Source organism: Olea europaea, unplaced genomic scaffold, assembly GCF_002742605.1.
Source record: "Olea europaea var. sylvestris unplaced genomic scaffold, O_europaea_v1 scaffold393, whole genome shotgun sequence".
Lineage (NCBI taxonomy): Eukaryota > Viridiplantae > Streptophyta > Magnoliopsida > Lamiales > Oleaceae > Olea > Olea europaea.
Genome location: NW_019258828.1, coordinates 568085 through 586519, shown reverse-complemented (window position 1 = coordinate 586519; position 18435 = coordinate 568085).

Genomic DNA, 18435 nt, shown 5'->3' with positions numbered 1-18435 from the left:
GCGAACTAAAGTCTTTTCGCCGCTATTGAAGCTGAAAAATCAGGACGAATTCGTCTGGAAAGAAGAAACATCAAAAGGCTTTTGAAAGCCTGAAGACATATCTATCAAGTCCACCAGTGTTGGTGTCACCAATCCCGGGACGGCCAATGAAAATGTATGTATCGGCTGAAAAAGAATCAATAGCTGGAATGGTCGCACAGGAAGACCAATTTGGTGAAGAAAGGGCAATTTATTACTTAAGTAGACGGTTAACGAAATGTGAATGTAATTACTCTGCTGTTGAAAAATTGTGTCTAGCACTGTATTTCACATGTACAAAATTAAGGGCTTATTTACGGCCCGTAACCGTTTATTTAATTTCTAAAGTAAATTTAGTCAAGTATATGTTCTCGCGCCCTATTTTACACCAAAGCGTAGGCCTTTGGACACTAGCTTTATCAGAGTTCGAAATACAATATATACCTCAAAAGGCAGTAAAAAATCAGGCTTTGGCTAACTTTCTAGCCGATCATCCATGCCTTGACATGCCTGAAGAAATCGAATTAGAAATCAATTCGTTCGAATTAAAACCTTGGGTGTTGTATTTCGATGGGTCAAAAACCTCTAAAGGTGCAGGAGTGGGGGTAGCATTGATTAATCCTTTAGGGATTTGCTACAAGTTTGCATTCATCTTAGACAGAATGTACACCAACAATCAGGCCGAATATGAAGCTTTAATTGTAGGCCTAGAACAAATGGTAGATATGGGAATAAGAAATGTGATCGTTAGGGGCGATTCTCAATTGGTGATCCATCAATTGATCGGTGATTTTAAATGCCAAAGTGATTCCATTATAAGTCAGTACGAGATCGCCCAAGAATTACTAGAAGAATTCGATCAAATAGAACTCCAATGCGTTAATAGGATATATAACGACATGGCAAATGAGTTAGCCCAAATGGCATCAGGGTACTCAAATGTTTTGAATTGGAAGTCTACTTGTGAATATGGAATCATATTGCCCGTGATTCAAAGAAGGGCAAGGAAAATTGAACTTCACTGTATACAAGATGGAGATGCAGTAGATTGGAGAACAGAGATTAAAGGGTTCCTTAAAGAACCTAATGGAGGGATTAGTAGGAAAATGAAGCTATGTTTGCTGAATTACACACTAATAGATGAAGAGTTGTTTAAGAAACGCTCTGATGGTGTATTACTAAAGTGTGTAAGTTTGCAAGAAGCCAAGACGATCATGGCTGAAGTGCACGAAAGGATATGTGGAGCTCATCAAGCTGGCCAAAGGATGAGATGGTTAATTATTAGGAGTGGATATTTTTGGCCAAAGACATGAGAACTATGCGTTCAGTATGCAAAAAGTTATTTAACATGCCAAAAACATGGTCCAATACAAAGGGCACCAGCACGAGAGATGGCACCTATTATTAAACCTTGGCCGTTCAAAGGTTGGGCGATAGATCTAATAGGGAAGATCTACCCTCCATCGTCCAAGCAACATACTTTTGTTATAGTTGCAACCGACTATTTCACCAAATGGGTAGAAGCGGTACCTTTAAAAGAGATCACCCAGAAGAATGTTATAGAGTTTATTCGTGATCACATTATTTATAGGTTTGGAATTCCACAAACTTTAATGGTAGATCACGGAACATCTTTGAATGGGGATCAAGTGAACAAATTTTTGAGCGAGTTTGGGGTTAAATTAGTAAACTCCACATCGTACTACGCCCAATCCAACGGACAAGTGGAATCTTCTAATAAGATTCTAAAAAATGTCATCAGAAAGATGATAGATGAAAACGCCAGAAATTGGCACGAATGTTTGAACAAGGCCTTATGGGCTTATAGAACATCACCTCGGTCAAGTACCAAAGTTACTCCTTTCCAACTTATTTATGGACAGGAGGCCGTTTTGCCTATGGAAATCAACATGCAATCAATTCGAGTGTGCTTGCAACATAAGTTGAATGATGATGAGTATGCCGAATCACTAGTTCAAAATTTATTAAGTTTAGATGAATTGAAGTTGGACGTCTTAGATAGGTTGCAAGTTCAAAAGCAAAGAATGGCTAAATTTTATAATAAAAAAGTCATAGCCAAGTCGCTCAGCCTGGGTGAACTAGTTTGGAAGACGATACTCCCTTTGGATACCAAGGATCCAAAGTACGGGAAGTGGTCGCCCAATTGGGAAGGACCATACAAAATAAACAGTGTGTTACCTAATGGAGCGTACCGCTTGGAAAATCTAGACGACACCAAGCACGTAAGATTCATTAATGGCAAATATTTGAAAAAATATGTTCCTTCTTTATGGGAATGTGAACAGATAAAAACATAACCAAATATTCTGGACGATCAAAAGATAATAAAGACAGAGCGAAATACGTTCGAATAAAGTTCTTTATTATCAAACGTTCATTACAAGAATACAAAAGATACAAATGATGGACGTGCTACAAAATACAACTAAAGTATCTCCCGGTTGATCGCTGAGTAAGCTTCACACCGCCTTCCTAAATGCATCGCTGCAATGGTGGGATTGACGAGTAAGAGGGTGTACTGGCCCCACCGCCTTCCTAATTTCATCGCTGCAATGGTGGGATTGTCGAGTGAGAGGGTGTACTGACCTCACCACCTTCCTAAATGCATCGCTGCAATGGCGAGCAAAGAGGCTGAGAAACACTCTCAGCAAGCAAGCTGAGAAGCACTCTCAGCAAGCAAAGTGGCCAAGCAGCCCAAAAATTGCTTCCCATCATTGACTCCTTGTGAAAAACAAAGAGACGATGGGAAGAATTTTGCAAGAAAAAACTTCGCTGCTGGCCAGAAAATATTTCCTATACCTCCCATACCAAAGGTGACATCAAGGTAAATATAAGGTGGACGGACAAGACAGACCATTTTTGGATCAGGTTGATTGTCAGAATGCCAAGAAATGGCAGCAAATTGGTTTCGAAGAAGAAAATGAAGAGATGAAGATAGAGAATGAAAAATGCGAAGCATTTATAAGGGGGTGAAGATGAAGAGACAGAATATGAACAGCCACATTTCTATCTAATAAATGGAATTAAATGGCCCTAAGTCTTGGGAACAGTAGTGGGAATATCAAAAGGGAATGGACAAGGTTCTTAGTGCAAAGCAGTTAAGTGCTTAAAGAATTGATGATTAGAAAATAAATGTCAAATAAATGCACAAGAAGTTAATGTTCGTTAATAATGAACAAAATTACAAAAGAGAAAAGACATTGTATGTCTTAATTACAGTCTACCCCATAAAGAACGAATTCGTTCCCTAAGTTTTTCCCAATCCTCGTTCTGTCGAGAAGAAGTGATGTTCAATTCAGCTGCGACGTCATTATCATCAACCTCCAACTTCTTGTACTGCTCGACCAAGGACTTAGTTCGCTCAATTCCCTGGGAGGCGTTGCGCTTTTTAGCAGCCATCCTCGCCCTGCAATCGTCCATTTTGGCTTGAAGTTCCCTCATCTGAGCAGCCAAGTTAACCGTCAAAGAGTCTTCAATCATGACTTCGGAAGAGATTTCTTTCAACTCGTCTTTAGCCTTGTTGATCTCCATGCGCAAAGACTCTTTCTCAGTTACGGCTCAAAGATATTGAGTACGCTTGGCCTTTAGTTCAGCATTCTTGGCCAGCATAGAAAGGACCTCGGAGTGAATGACCTTCAATGTCGCTTTAAAGTCGGCAGAAAGATTGAGCGACGGAAGCGTCAATGCTTGCTCTAACTTCGCACTCAAGTGCTCAAGTTCATCCTTATGTCTGGCAGCACTAGCCCTTTCAATGTCCATATTCATGAAGGATACGTACTCAAATACCAACTCCTTCAAGAACTTCAAATCCTCTTCGGAAGAAGTAGCAGGACGATCGGATGGAGCAGGGCGAAATGTCTGAATTTGCCCCCAGGAAGCAAACAAGTCTTGGATAGAACGCACAATCCTATCAGCGTCCTGCAAAGAAGACCGCCAATACTGAAAATCCTCACTACAATGAACAAGGTGGAAATAGAAATGAAGCAAAAAGAAAAACTACCTCGTCGACAATCGTAGAAGATGGCACGCCCTCAGCCAAGCTCGTCTCCAACGACTCATCCATCCGTGAGGACTTTCCCTTGTCCGAGCGAGAAGATGTTGCCACAACGGGCGGACTCATAGGAGTACCTGCAAAGCTCAAGAGCAACAGATCAGAGACCAATAGCACGAGCAAAAGTAAGACATCAAAAACCTGAATTACCTTCTACTTCGACGTTTGGGGGGTCGACGCCCTAAGAGGAAGATGGCTCATCCATGGGTTGTGATGAAGACTCTGGGACTGAAGATGTATCTTTAAGCATGGTCCCTTCATCAACCGGTTTGGATGAAGTAGCCTCAGCAGAGGATGATGGAGCAAGAGTTGTCGATGCCAAAGCCTTTGAAGGAGAGGCTGAGCTTTTCTGAAAAGTCCAAAAGATCATCAGTACACAGAAAAGTTTCAAATGTGGAAAAGCATATTTGTAAACAGACCAATTTAATTACCTTCCTCCTGACGATAAGAGGGGCATCATCATCATCATCATCAACATCATCCTCCAGAATGGGAGATGCTGAGGCTGGCCGTTTGCGGCTTGGAGCACTCTTGGCCGTAGTAGGCCTGGCGGGGAGAGAAGAAGATGGACGAGCAGATTGTTTAGTACGACGAGAAGGAGAGGGGCTCCAAATAGACAAAGGAGTGACCAAAACAGGAGGAGAAGAAGAAATACTCGATTGGTCTAATGATAAAAGGCACGATTGGCCTCAGTCGTAAATAATCTGCGCTTCACCGATGGCCAGAGTTGTTCAAAAAGAGGGTGAGTAGCATGACAAGAATTAAAAGGGGCTAATGAAAAGTGGCTTGATAAATGGAGGGTGCGAGCGTTTATAGCCTCTGCTTCCGCCTTATTAATGGTATGAAAATGGTCAATTAAGCTCTTCGAATAGCAAAGAGGAACAGGCCAAGTTTGGCCAAAACCAAGCTGACGAGCAAAAAATTGGAGAGCATAAATTTCTACCCCCACTTTGGCATTGGTCCCAGTTAAGATATCATGGAAAAGCTCCCTCCCAGTTAAGAACTGGATCCAAATGAGCAGGGAGGTGCTCGCGCTATCTATAGTGGAAGGGGGATGTACATAGTTTGGAGTCCAAAAAGGAGGAAAATGAAAGAAGGAAGAAATTGAATTTAAAGAATAAAAGAATGAAAAAATGTCCCTTCTGGACATATTTACAGGAGTTAAGGGCTCCATAGCTAGCCCGTAACAGCTAGCAGAAGGACGAGAAATGGATGGAGCACCAAGCGATGGAAAATAGGATCTCAAACACAGTTGAGTGAACCAAAGAGGTCCACTGCCAGTGGGAGATGCACCATTCTTCAATTGAGCTTGAAGAAAAGCCATACCTCTATAAAGGGCAGCCAAAAACAAAGAACATAAATTCAAAGGCCTGTCACGCGCCAATTCGTGCGCTATAGGTAAATAACTTAGAGAAGGCTTTATACTTGGCACACACAAAACATATTTACAAAGTCAAACTAAAAGAAAGGCCACTCGCTCAGCATGGGTAGGCTCAGCGCTCGAATGATTATGGAGGGTCTGCAGGCTTGAATAAGAATCGGTGTAGTTTTTACCGAACTGTGGGGCGCCACCAGAAACTAAGATACCTGGGAAAATGGTATCGCCCAAAGGTGGTAAATTCACCAGGGCCCCAACATCCCTTAACGTAATAGACATGGGGCCAAGAGGAAAAATAAAGGTGCTGTACTCAGGGGACCAAAAACTCAAAGCAATCGGAAAGAGCGCTGAATCAAAAGTAGGGGGCGAATAGAGACTTCTAACAAATCAGAAATCCTAGCGCTATTAAAAAATGCCTTAGTAGAACCATGAGCCACAAGGCGAACATGCCACCTACGAAAAGCTACATCAGATTTAGGTCAAGTGTGAATACCTCTTTCGCGAAGTGGCCCCAGCGGCAGAGAGTTTAGAAAATGAGGGCCATGAGTGCAAGGAAACAGCTGACCCACCGCCACCTGTTCAACTGCCTCCGCATTATTGAAGAAATGACCCAAGTAAAACTCATTACGTCCAACGTCGGCGGGCGCGAGAAAACTTGGGGTTATGTATGGGCGACTCAGAAGTTTCTGAAAGTCATCAAAACTAAAAAAATCGCTAGCTTGAGATTGTGAAGCAGCCATTGGAGAATGAACGAAACTTTTCAGGGTTACGTAACAAGGAAGCAAAAGATGAACAATGAATCGTGAAAGAGATGCAGAAAATATGAGGCGTGGTTTGGTAGCAGTGAAATGGGGTGTTTGGGGTTTATAAGGGTTTGCAAAACGACGCACCTTTTCAAATTATAGAAGGAAACAATGATTGAAATTCTTGAGAATTTCGAACGTCGCTGGAAACATGAAGTGAATATGGCAAAATTCAATAATTATTATTAATTCTGCCATATTGGGGGATAATTGTTGACATATAAAAATTCAGCCCAAATCGAACAGCCCAAGGAGTAAAGCCCAATTGGAGGATCCCCAAATCGGATAGCCCAAAGAACGAAGTCCAATCGAACGAATCAAGGTGAAGGCCCAAATAAGGGGCCCAAGAATGCGGTAACGCCATTGCCCAAGTTTGCAAGTCGCCCAGAATCTGAACGAATGGAGTGTCATACGGTCGCCCAGAGCTTTTATTCTACTCTCGCCCAAACCTTCAAATCGCCCAAGGTATCAACAAACATAACGCATCGTGGTTATCAAGGAATGCAGTTATCAAGGCAGTTGTTAAAGTAGCATTATCACGTTCCACGACTCAAGGAATTCAATCGAAAGCGGTTGAACGATGAAAGATAATGGCAGCAGTTAAAAGGCAGTTTCATGACAAAATGGCCACTACAAAGAAAGTGGGTAGTTATAGGACGATCAAGCAGTTTTTAGAGTAGTTAATCACAAAGAGATCGTCTATGAGGTATAAAAGGGAGAAAGGACGCAGAAGCAAAGGACCGAATCCAAAACTCTCGAACAGAGAATATGTAATTTTCATTTCCTTAACTTTTAAACTTAAACACTTTTCTTTCTGTAACTCGTGTGCTTGCGCCCCTTGGAGGCACGCTGTTTTTCATTTCCAATTGTAAAGTTTATCGCCAATAAAAGAACATCCCTTTTTAGGATTTTGTCTCAAGAGGTTTCGTCCCTTACACAATCGTCTGATCCTTCTTAATTGTTAGCGACTCAACCCGCGCGAAACAGTATGTATAAATTCAATCAATCTGATTGTACAGATTAATTGATCAGAGAATGGAGTCAGAAGAGAGAGGAGATCGGGTCCCACGCGTGTATAAAAGATTGACAATAAATTGTGGACTCCACACATTTGTGTCTTATATGTAAAATTTATGTGAACCTTCATTATATGAATGAAGCACTGTTCATATGAATTTGTGTGCAAAAGTGCTACCATCATATCTTATATATATAGGTAATTATGATTTAGCCTTGCATAGAGTTGTGTGTAAATTGAGGAACTGTGTGTGGCTAGAAATTGGTTTAAAATTGGTTACAAAAAGTAGACTTTAGGTAGGAATAAGTTTTACTTTATAGAATAAAGTTGTGTTCAATTAATGATTTCCCATCAATCACGTGTAAATGGTTTGCTTTTCTTATTTTTATTTCGATAGATGAAACTCCTATTCGGTTTCGATAAAAAAAATGAATTTTATTAAATTTTAATAAAAAATGATGAAAATGTGTGATTGAAAAGTTACAAATTTCAAAAAATATGTGATTATAATTAATCATTAACTTATATTTTAAATTTTTATTCAAATTTTAAGTTGAATCAAATTGGGATTAATAACATTTATCGCAATAAAAAATGTGATTAGAATTACCAATTATCAATTATCAACTATCAACTTATCCTAATTTAATACTTATCAATTGCATAATATTCACATGGCATGGTTGAAATTGTATGAAATTCCTAATTCTTGGTAATTTGAAAAATTGCTGTCAAACTAGTTAAAAGGGAAGATATCCCTTAAAAATCAATCTAATAATGATTTTCTTTAAATCGACTCTAACTTATCTAAAATAACTTTTTCTTGAGCCTAAAAGGTTTCTTAACATAACTCAGTTTTAAAGATCACATTTCATAAATAACAAACTCACTAAAATTTTCAGAAATCAGGTGGTAAATAAATTTATTAAATATTAAAATGGTATATAATATACATTAATTATTTCCATCCATGCCACCTCACCCATCCCATCCTATTATCCCAGTACACCACCTTCCGTTCATCTTTCCATTGGAGACGGTGATCTCTCTAGCGGCCACTCATACAATCGCTCCAGCAAGTTGCTCCAATGACCACTCCGATGCCTGAGACCAATTTTGTTTTCGGTGTGACTAATTGTGACCAAATTTATATTCAGTATGATAACTGTCTATAATTAGGTCAATCTCAAGTCACAACCGATCACAATCAATACAAAATTGGTCACAAACAGTCACAACAGACACATACTTGATCGTATAGAGTCACCACAAATAAATCTGCACACACCATAGACCTGTGATTAACCATGACCAACTTTATTTTTGGCGTGACTAAATGTGACCAAATTTATATTCACTGTGACTGTTATGACCAGGTCAATCTCAAGTAACAACTGGTCACAAAACCATCATAGCCAACCATGAAACAATGACAGCCTATACCACCACCAACGAACCAAATGTTCACCACCTTACCATGACCACCAACAACAGAATCACCAAGATCAGAAAATCATGGACACTGCAAAACACCCACAACTATACTAAAACTCTGGTTAAACAAAAGATCTGATAAAAGACCACCCATCACTAAAAATTTGATAAAGCTACGCTGGTTCCATCTTGTACATCACCAAAACCAATTTTCTCTCCACCACCAACTGGGACCTCATCTCTACCATCCCCATTGATTAGAAAATCACCAGCACCATTTGTATAACACTAACAACCATCCCAAAATTTAGGCTAAACAACAGATTTGATAAAAAACTACCTACCACTAAAAATTTATAAACATTAAAAAATACAAAAATCCAGATCTGTGATAATATTCTAGAAGATGGAAATCTGTTCTAAAATGATGAGAATGAAACTGACTTTGTCAGAGATTAACGTCTGTGTAGAAGAATTGGTGGATGGGATCAATGAGTTGGACAAATGGTGAAACAAGTAGAAGCAGCTCACCGCCATTGCAAGCAGGGGTGATGTCACAAGCAGCTGCACGCAAAGGTTCAGCAACGGTTCTACTCCACCATGTGCAACAACGAACCACTGCGTGCATCTACTTCCTTCGACAGTTATACTCCATCCTAGGGGTTAGATAGGAGGTGTGCAAAGTGGTGGTAGAGACAAGAAAGAGAAAGAGAAAGAGAGAGAAGTGGTGGTAGAGAGAAATATAGAGAGTTGAAAGAGAGTGAAGCCGCATTTGGGATTAATTGGGGTGAAACCTGTATTAATTAATTTACTAATTTCTAATTACCACCTGATTTGCGAAATGAAAATAAATTTCCCTTATTTCTGAAAATTATTGTTTAAAGTTAGGTTTACAGTTAATTTTCTATTTAATATGATTTATCAAACAAGCCCAATATTGATATGCTAAATTTCTCTCTATCAGTATTCAATTATTTAGTCTAATTAAAATAGGAATTTAAAACTTATTTTATTTTAGTCCTCAACTTTTCAAAATATAAAAATATAACATATAAACAAATAAATTTTTATTACCAAATTTTCGTTGCGTTACATGTACAGTTATTGCCTTTGGAATGAAACATTTTTTCCAAGGTGGGGGATTTATGTGTTGATGATAAAATAAGTTAAATGGAGAGGTCAATGGCAAAATTCCTAGGAATTGAGAGAGAGAATCCAAGAAGCCATTACATAGATACTATTACGACTTTTCATTCAAGATATTTGATTCATATATACCTCACAAAATATCTAAATAAATATTGACTATAGTTTTTTTTTTTTTTTTTTGCATTCGAATCAACACTTGTGCAATTTAATTGAATGCCATCACATCTACGGATCTTTTCTTATCGATTAATTGTGTACTATACCGTATATTTATCTTTAAAAAGAGAAGTTCGTACTTAATATCGACGTACTCTAACAAAAAATGCGTACAGGCAAACTGCCTCTATTAGCCGCAAATTGATCAATATGGATACCTTTTTTGCACCATTAGTGTACATTCCGAGCTAGCACTCTATTTTTATGGAATATTAACGGGTTCATTCTAATAAAAAAAAATGGTAAGCTAAGTTGATAAGCCTAGATCATTTCAATAGTTTATATAGACCAAAATCATATTTTAAGTATAGAAATATCTTCCTAACAAATAAAAGGTTAGTCTAACATGGTTTATATTGGATTAATAGTTAAAAGTAATTTGATGTGGACAGTATGCAGTTGCTCATGTTCTGTTAAGTGTCAATTCTTCCTATAATAGGATGGATTTTGTTAGGGGCGGAGCCAAGAAGATATGCTAGAGTGGGCTGAAAATTGAATTTTTTATGGATGCTCTTTGCCACTCGAGATTTAGTTTATAAACTTTTGACGCTAATGACAAAGTGGGTCAAAATATATTTTTGGACACTCATGACAAAATTCTAACAAATATATTTTGGACATTACTACATGTGCATCAAGTTTTATGCAATGAGTTACATAATGTCACATATCATTTTATTATTTACCAATTTAAAACACAATAACATTTTCATCTAATATTTTCCATCTACATCATTTTAAAATGTAATCCTTTATGTACCATTTTTATGTACAGTAGCATAATCCATATATTTTTAACTAATAAAAGTAACTATAGGGTATATTGCTTATTTTGATAATAACATCCATTTGGTGGTCGAAATAAATAAATTTTTAACTCACAAGTATAAATAAGTAATATATGAAAAATACGTTAGAAAAAAATTAATTAATTTTAAGCTTAGTCAAATCATGTTACAATAAGTTATTTATCTTTACTTTAATCAACAAACATTGTTTGTTATTTAATAAACTACTTTGATTATAAGTCAACTCTTTAAATTTGAAGTTAAATTTGAATAATTTAACATTGAGTTTGGGTTGGGAATGATGTTAATTGGGCTAAAATTAATTTTTGGACTGGAATAAATTTTTATTCTTTTTGATTTCACAGAGAATTTGGGCTGAATTTTTCATTTTTTTACAAGTTAATTTGCTTTCCCAGCCCCCTTATCCCGCTGCCTCTGGATTTTGTATTTACTATTGATGACTTAGTTTTCTCGTTTTTACTTTATGAAATGACATTGTTTATCCAAATATCAGTTTCCTTTAGCTTTTTTGACACATCCTTCCTAGTTGATAAGTTTCCAACAAATCCTATGCTATCTAATTGCACTATTTCTCTGTTTAAGTTTCATAAAAGATTGCATCCTCCTCACTAAATCTCGTAATATGCATGGATTTCTCTCTATAAAAACTTTGCGGGAAATTCTAGGATTTTGTTTCATATCTAATTTCATTTGAATCAATTTTTTCCCCTCTTTGGTAGAAATTAAGTAAGAGTCAAATATTAATTTTAACCAAATATTTCATAGAATCTACAACTTTTTAATCACACATTTCATCAACTTCTATCGAAATCAATAAAAAATTGATTTTAATCCCTATCAAACAAGAGCTTAATCTCTAAGTAATGAAGGTCAAGAAAGTATATTAGAGCTAAATTAGTTTTCTTGATTTATGGTTTTGGCATCAGATAAGATCACTTAAAAGGATCTATAAGTAATTAGAAAATTCAGAGGCTGAGAGATTATACTATCATTTCTCGTTTCCACCAGAAATTCCATCAATAAACATCCATATGATATCTCTTTCTCCAATTTTATTCTTCTCAATAAAGGTAATAATGGGGTTTTATAGAGAGAGATATTTGATGTCTCTCTTGCTCTACGCATCACTTCTGTTTGTAAATATATGAAATCAGATCTGATACCACTGAGACAAAATGCCTTCAATTCACATTTGTTTATGACAAGTAAACAACCAAGCATGCAATAGCTATTAATGAATCACAAATGTCCTAAGATCAAATGATGTATTTAGGTATACCAATAGATATTTCAATTAATATAAGTTGTCCATTAACGAATAAGAAGATAATGTTGGGATATTATTAATTTGCCATGTGGGCCGATATATGTAATTAATTGTGAATAAAAGCTATTTTAAAGTTAAGCCCAAAATCAAAGTGATCTAATAAAGAATTAAGTAATTGGACTTATAGCATCTAAATAGAGTTTGTGTTGGATTATATGTGTAGAGAATAGATTCTTTTAGAATTGTATTTCATGATAGGCGAAATACATATGAAAACTATATATAGGGTTATGGTTCCCAATTCATATGCAATTTTCTCATTCTTTTCGTTATCCCATGAAAACAAGAATTATAGAGAAAGGATATTGAGCCCATGTTTGGTTATGATTAAAATCAGTAAGTCAAAACCTCAATATTAATCATATTTTTCATAGATTCCACAACTTTTTAACCACACATTTTAAAAATATCTATCACAATTTATCAAAAAAATATAATTTTAATCCCTGCTAAACATCCTCTGATAGGAAAGGTCCATAAAACCCACAATCAAGAACAAGCAATCTACATTCAAGAATCAAGAAGAAGAATTCAAGAATCCATAATCAAGATTAAAGATCCAAAAGACAAGATTTAAAAATTATAATTCAATATTCATCATTGGAGCTACAAATCAATGGATCAATGTATGTTTTGCATTAATTATTGTTCTTGCTGATTGATATGGAGATCTTGGCAATTATGTAAAGCCTATAAAGTTTAAATTATATAAACATTCAACAAGTGGTGTCAAAGTCGACTCCATGTTAAACCATTGGTATTAAAGAAAGAATTTTGTGGTTGAAATTCATGAATTGAGTTCTAGAATATTTTAATTTTGAATATGACTTTTAGTCATAAATTTTGAAACTCGAAATTATTAAAGGAAAGATTTTAGGGTTGAAATTCATAATTATGTTTTGTATAAAAATAAAAAAATTTCGAATGTGAATTTCAAACCTTAGATATCTAAATATTAGATTTAAGGCAATTTTTTTGACATTAAAGCAATGCTGCAACACTACAGCGCCCAAATGCAACGCTGTAGGGCCATCGCTCTAGGCCATAGGCGCTGTAGCATACATTATGGACATGTCTCATATTACTTCAAAATTGAAGATACTAAAGCTTGAACCGTCTCATAATTTGCTTGTGCATTTGGTATTTATTTCTTCTTCATGCACAATACAATCAATTCAAGGTCAATTTTAATGGTCAAAAGAAGGAGTGGACTCTAAATGAGCTCATTCATTTCGTACTTCATACAAGAAGAAGAAAGGCTAAAGCAAGATGGGATTGAAAGTGCTCATTTGGCTAGTACCTCTAAGGATAAGCTCAAGAAAAGAAAGAATAATAAGGAAGCTACACCCTGTCCAGATCAAAAGAAACAGCAAAAGTCTGAAATGGATGAATAATTTGCTATTACTTTTCTAGAATCCTGGGACACTTGAAAAGGAATTGTACAAAATACCATGCTTAATGTGTAAAGAAAGGTATGTTTCTCTCTTTCGTTTGTTCTGAGGTTGATTTAGCTTCAGTACCTGGACATACTTGGTTGATTGATTCTGGTGCTACTATTCATTTATGTGTGTCTATGCAAGGTTTCCTGAACAGCCCAAAGCCAATTGATGCTGAAATATTCATTTATGTAGGTGACGTCAAATCAGTTGAATTTGAGGCTATAGGCACTTTTAGATTATTATTAAAGACATATTTTTATTTGAATTGGAAAGAGACTTTTGTGGTACTGTCTTCTAGACGAAATTTGGTTTCTATTTCTGTATTGGAAAATTAGGTTATTCTTGTTCATTTGAAATAATAAATTTAGTCTTTTTCTTAATTCAAATCTTGTAGGTGGGTTCTTTATTTGCATATGATAATCCATACTTGTTTAATTCGGTTGCCTCTTATAACGAAACCTTGCATGTAAATTCATGAGGTATTAAACGTAAATTAACCAATGAGCTTCATTATGGCACAAGCATTTATGTCACATTTATCGAAAGAGAATTGAAAAGCTTGTATCAGAAGGAATTCTTGACCCCCTTGATTTTTCAGACATAAGTATTTTCGTGAATTGTATTAAGGTGAAAATAAACAAAAAGAGATTAAGTGCCAAATAGAACTTTGAACATTTTAGAACTAATTCATACGGATATCTGTGGGCCATTCTCTTCGGCTTCTTGGAATGATCAATAGTCATTTATTACGTTCATAAATGATTATTTTCACTATGGTTACCTATATCTCATTTTTGAGAAATCCCAATCATTGGATATGTTCAAAGCTTATAAGGCTGAAATTGAAAACCAACTTGGCAAAAGATTAAAATATGTTAGATCTGACCGTGGTGGTGAATACTATGGTAGAAATGAAGATTAGGAGGATAACAACGTCTTGCGCTTTTTGTTAAATTTCTAGATGAATGTAGAATCGTTCCGTAGTACACCATGCCATGTTTTCCCAGCATGAAGAGTATTGGAGAAAGGCGAAATAGAACACCTAAGGACATGGTAAGGAGTGTGATTAGTGTTCCACATTGCCAGTATCTCTATGGGGAGAAGCATTAAAGACTACAACTTATATTCTGAATATCTTTCCAAGTAAAGCAACTGTCAAAATCCCATATGAACTTTGGACAAGCAAGAAGCTTATTTTGAAACATTTGCACATTTGGGAGTTGTCCAACTAAGGCAAGACTTACGGGCCTAATGAAAAAAGACACTGAATTCTAGAACTGTCAATTATTATTTCATTGGATACTCCAAGGGGTTCCAGATTTTATGATCCCACAACAAGTCAATTTTTGAAGCAAAAAATGCCTGGTTTTTTGAGGATGTAGAGTTTGCGGGGAGAAAAGATTAGGGATTTTATCTTTAAGGAGAAATATATAAATATTCCTTTTGTTGTAATGGGTTATGATTTGGACCAAAGACAAATTTTTGCTCCAGAACTTGTTTAAGAAGCAATTTTCTCATATAGAAACTATATAAAGGGTTATGATCCCCAATTTATATGGAAACTATATATAGAGTTATGTTACTCAATTCATATTCAATTTTCTCATTCTTTGTGGCATCCCACCAACACAAAAATTATAAATAAAACCTTATTGAATAGGAAGATCCATAAAACCCACAATCAAGAATAGACAATCCACATTCAATAATCAAGAAGAACAATTCAAGAATCCATAATCAAGAATCAAGATCCAGAAGACTAGATTTAAAGATTATAATTCAATATTCATCATTCGAGATACAAATCAATGGATCAAGGTATGTTCCACATTAATTATTATTTTTGGTGATTTGATATAGAGATCTTGGCAATTATGTAAATTTTATAAAGTTTAAGTTGCATAAATATTCAAAAGATCATTGTTCTTACTGGTGAAATGGATTTATTTTTTATTTTTATTAATGAATAAGAAGATAATTGTTCTTAATAGCACGAAACACATGCCGTTAGACTTATCTTTTCCTTTTTTCCCTTTTTCATGTATTAGAAGAGGTTTCGTTGCATAACATATAGTAAACTGAAATAATACCGACAATTAGTTGGATACGGAAGTAGAAAGTAGTTCTGCTGATATGATGAAATCCTGCTAGGAGCTATTTGATACCATTTTTTTCAAAATGTATTTTTCTCTTTCTTCTTTTCAACCACACATTATTTATTAAAATAATGTTACACATAAATCAAAAAAATTTCTTTATTTTTCAACCACACATTTCCCATCAATTTACTATTTAAAAATGTATTTTTAGATAAAAATGGCTTCCAAACACTCCATATGTAAAACTTGGCAATTATTCTTGATGTTTGATTTGGTTTTCCATTTGTCATTTTAAATTTATACACCATGCTCCGACGTTCGAGTCATTCAATTGGAGGGATAGTACCTTAAATGTGAAATTGTTTAGCACTTAATGGTTGATGACAATATAATGAATCTTAAACCAATGTGTTGAATCAATTCAAAAAGAAGAAAAGAGAAGAGAAGAAGAAGAATAAAGAGAGAACCAAAATCTATTGAGCCATTGGAATTCCAGTTTTGAAAGAAAGTAAAAACAGTTTTTATACTACTACAAGGAAACCTAAAAATAATAGGAAACCTACAAAAAGGAAATTACATATTATGCTAAAATAAATAACTAAATAACTAACACACGTTTTCATCCCCCTTCAAACTTAAGATGTTAAAGCAAGAAGTAGTGAGAGTTTGTCATGCAAAAAACGAAAACGATGAACCGGATGAGACTTAGTGAAAAAGTCAGCAAGCTGCAACGATGAAAAAACAAAAGGTAGGGAAATGGTGCCAGTCTGCAGATGATGACGAACCAGATGACAATCAATCTCAATATACTTTGTGTGTTCATGGAACACGGAGTTGTGAGAGATCTGAATGACACTAGTATTATCACGAGACATGGGAGTTGGGGAGGAATGAGAAACACCCATGTCTGCAAGTAACCATCGCAACCACACAATCTCAGTGGTGGTGGATGCCATAGCTCGATACTCTACTTCTGTACAGGAGCGGGAAACAATAGTCTGCTTCTTACTTTTCCAAGAGATAAGTGAATTACCCAAAAATACACAAAAACCCGTAGTAGACTTGCGATCAATGGGGTCGCTGGCCCAATCAGCATCAGAGTAGGCATGGAGCACTAAGGATGAGGTCGATGGAAACAAAAGACCCTGAAAGCATGTACCACGAAGATAACGCAAAATACGAACAACTGCTACCCAATGAACTGTAGTAGGAGCTAAAACAAATTAACTAACAATGTGAATAGCATAAGCAATATCAGGACGTGTGATGGTAAGATAAACTAGACATCCAAATTTCTCATCATTGCACTCCAATATGAGTAACTTTTACCATTTAGTCTGACACTAATGGATTGAAGTGAATCATCTCTTTCAGTTGCTATCATAAAGTCAATAAATAACCAACTATGAATCAACGAAATTATCCAATTTTTTAAAGGAACCCGACAATAACCAACGTACTTCCACAAACTATAGTTGAAATAGACTGCACAGTATACGTATAACCAAAGTAATAATACCAAAAGATCAGAAATTTACCAAGAAACAAACTGCCTTTTGGAATCACCCCGAAAAAACGACGCACGCACCCTCACGCACCACCACCGTCTCTGCGCGTGGTCCTCACGCGCCACCGCCACGCGCTGCCTAACACCGACACGCGCCTGATCGGACGTTTCGTCTCAATCTGTTGAACAAGGATCTGGTCTCCGTTTTCTTAATGGATATCCAGTTTGGTCGGAATCTTGATTTTAAGTTGCGGTCGAATAGGTTTTTTCATACAAACTTTCTTTGTCTGATTTCTATCTTGATTTCAACACGACCCAATATGTTGAATCAATTCAAAAAGAAGAAAAGAGAAGAGAAGAAGAAGAAGAATAAAGAGAGAACCAAAATCTATTGAGCCATTGGAATTCCAGTTTTCAAAGAAAGTAAAAACAGTTTTTATACTACTACAAGGAAACCTAAAAAAAAGGGGAAACCTAAAAAATGGAAATTATATATTATGCTGAAATAAATAACTAAATAACTAACACACGTTTTCAATGGTCACACATCTTTTGGGATATGGTATGATTATTCATGATGTCGATATTAATAATATGGTGCTTTAGACTTTTTTTTTTCACCTTAAAACAATTCAAAAATCTACATTGCACATTTCTCAGTTTGCCTTAATGTTTTACCTGCATCTTTTGTGGTTCTCTTCTTCATTCTCGTAACCCCTTTGTTTCTGGAGTTTTCAATCCCATAATAGTTTATGACACTCTCGGGAAGAGATTTACATCTCTGATTTCTGGTAGCTTTATCTTCTTTATTTTCTTATACATTAAAGTAAATGTTAATAATAAGTTCTGTTAATTTCTCCTTATTCTCAAGAATGTATGTGAGTTTCTCAGTGGCCATTTGCACCATCTTCATCTAATCGTGGTTCATCCAGAAACAAAATAATCACTTCTATTGCGTGAGCTTCTTAGCAGCTTATTACACTATTATTTTCTCAGATTTATTTGCTTTATACTGGAATGGAAAAGAAAGCTAATGAATAAAAATGTTTTTTCTATTCTTGAAATTCTTTCCTACTTGTCATGTTTGCATTTTCCCATTTTTCTTGTTATTTTAGCCACTTGTTTTAAGCTAATCTCAATATTTAATGTTACTCTTTTTGTAATTT